The 2,715-nt window shown below is 45.6% G+C and overlaps 1 pseudogene; it reads right to left on the bottom strand.

The window, feature by feature from the left end:
• Positions 1-1,767: 1,767 nt before the first annotated feature.
• LOC109971060 (zinc finger protein 239-like) overlaps positions 1,768-2,715 on the bottom strand; it is a 3,777-nt pseudogene continuing 2,829 nt past the window's right edge.

The raw sequence follows: 2,715 nt of genomic DNA, 5'->3' as shown, positions 1-2,715 counted from the left end.
ATAAGACAGTCCAGGGTCGGCGCCGGTTGACAGGTATATCCAGGGGATCCAAACTCGAGGTCAAGGGGAACAAAAGCAGAAGGTCGGTACACAGCAGGCGATCTGAATCTGAGAGGGCATAGACAAAACACGGTGGTCAAGAAACGGTAATCCTAGGTCAAACACAGAGAGTCAGGCAAGGGATAAATGCTGGAGAGTCAGAGCTGGGGTCTAGAACAATCTGGCAGCGTCCTGGTGGGAGGACGCTGCCTAAATAGAAGGGAAAAACAGGTGCAAACAATAAGGAGCAGGTGAACTAATGATGATTAAATAAAAGGGCCAAAAGTGAGGTGAAACAAAACAGGAAGTGATGAGAAAATAAAAGCCTGACAGGAAGCAAGAGGGGCAGGAGCGTGACACAGATAGCTAAGCTCTTCGAGAGTTGGATGGCATCTAACAGGTCTAAAATGAGCTGTTTATAGTTGATGTCCTTTCCTGTAGAGGTGACCATACCTCGATTTCTCCACTGCTGTGCAAACACATGAACAGTTGAAAAAGCATACTGGCTATCAGTATAGATGTTCACAATCTCTCTTTTGCAAGTCTACACGTCTCTGTTAAAGCTATAAGCTCTGCAGCCTGGGCAGACAAGTGAGATGGTAATTTTTCAGCCTTTAGTGTAACTGCATGTTTAAGAACAGCATAGCCAGTGGCATTTGTGCCATCTGGGTTCTTTCTACACGAGCCATCAACAAACAGTGTTAAATTTGGTCGCAACAACGGCTGGTTTTTCAAATCAGGATATGGTAACACTGTCTCATCAATGACTTCCAAGCAGCTATGTGGCTCACCATCTTCCTCGGTGTGCATGAGGGTAGATGGGTTAAGAGTAGTGCAACACTCTATGGTTAAGCGTGGTTGTGATAGGAGCACAGCCATACATGCGAGATCCCTCGAAGGAGAAAGATACGTTATCTTATTCTGCAGCAGTATGACAGCTACAGCGTGCGGTACCTTTAAAGTGAGTGAATGGAACAACACCACTGAAGCTGAAGCCTGCACTGCGCTACAACAGCCTGCACACACACCGGCAGAGCCTGGGCTACAAGGTCTAACCTTGAAAAATAAAAAGCCACAGGCCACTGCTTTTGTCTGTGAGCTTGAGTGTGTACAGAAGTCATGAACCCGTTTTTGCAATCTACAGTTTGAGTAAAGGGTTTTGAATAATCAGGGAGGCCCAAGACTGATGAGCTGACCAAGACCTGCTTCAAATTAATAAAGGCAGCTTCAGCCTCAGACGTCCAAGAAATTGGGTCCATGGCTGCCAGTGGTGTGTCATAAATAAGCAGAGAGAGAGGAGCTGTCTTTTCAGCATAGCTGGGGATCCAGCTCCTAGAAAGGACATCATTTGTCTCTTTGTCTGTGGTTTAGGTGCTTGTAGTATGGCCTGTTTTCTCTCATCATCCAGGGAGCGCCCCTGTTGTGAGAGATTATATCCCAGATATTTTACTTATTCCTTCCACAGCTGTAGCTTCTGTTTGCTCACTTTGTGGCCTTGTGAAGCTAGGAAGTGAAGAAGTGCCAGTGTGTCTGTTCGGCATTGCTCTGGGTTCTCAGATGCTAATAAAATCTACATAAAGAAGAATCTGGCTCCCGCATGGGGGTTCAAACTTGGCCAGATTAGTAGACATAGTCTGAGAAAAGATAGTTGGGCTTTCGGACAGACCCTGTGCAAGCCTCGTGAAAGTATAACGTTTTCCCTGATATGTAAATGCAAACCAAAATTGGCTATCCTGATGTACAGGAAAAGAAAAGAAAACATTAACAACATCAATGACAGTAAAGTACTTTTGTTCAGGCTTTAAGTCATTTAACAACGTATGTGGGTCTGGTACGCAGGGTGCTCTTGGCACTATAGCTCTATTTACAGCTTGCAAATCCTGTACCATCCTCCATCCCGTTGAGGGTGGGGCTTTCTTGACTGGAAATAAAGGGGTGTTGCAAGGAGAATCTGGGCATTCTCTTATGACTCCATCTTTCAGTAAGTCTCGAATTACAGGTTTAATGCTGTGTTCAGCTTCAGGTCGCAGGGGGTATTGTCTCCGATTGGGTCTATGGGAGGACTTCAGTGTTATTTTTATGGGCAAGGCGTCTTTTATAAGTCCTACATCAGCTGGTCCCTGCGACCACAAACACTCAGGTATCTCACTGAGTGCCTTCTCTTCCTCAGCAGTCAACACAAATAAAGATCAGGAAGAGGCATCCCGCCCTGTCATATGGACTCTCCTTTTTGTAACAGTTCTCCACCCCAGTTTTTGCATGTAACCTTGTAATGCTCATGAATATTCAATTCTTGGATTACTGGAAACTGGTTGCCCATCATACATGTCCTCAGCTGTGATTACAAACAGCCCCACATCTGCCTAAGAGGCGGATTTAGGTTTTGAGAGTGACACGTGCAGCACACGCGTGCAGCAGTACAGTTTCTTATCATCAACCTGTAGCTGGCATGCTGCCCCCATATAGCCCTGCTCATTCCAGTAAACATGTGAGAGTTGCAAACTGCTCTCTGCTTGCTTGAAAAACTGTTTCTCGGAGTCTGGGCCAGGGGAATGTTTGAAATACATAGGGCAATGCATGTTTTCTGGCTGTACTTTAACACTTTTGAGAACAAATCCCATCTGATCATTTTTCCAGGTCCTGTGTTATGGAGGTGGGACCTGTACTGACTAGGTC

The sequence above is a fragment of the Monopterus albus genome, unplaced genomic scaffold (genome assembly GCF_001952655.1).
Source record: "Monopterus albus unplaced genomic scaffold, M_albus_1.0 scaffold214.1, whole genome shotgun sequence".
Lineage (NCBI taxonomy): Eukaryota > Metazoa > Chordata > Actinopteri > Synbranchiformes > Synbranchidae > Monopterus > Monopterus albus.
Note: the sequence above shows the minus strand (reverse complement) of the source record. Positions and strands in the feature narration are given on the sequence as shown.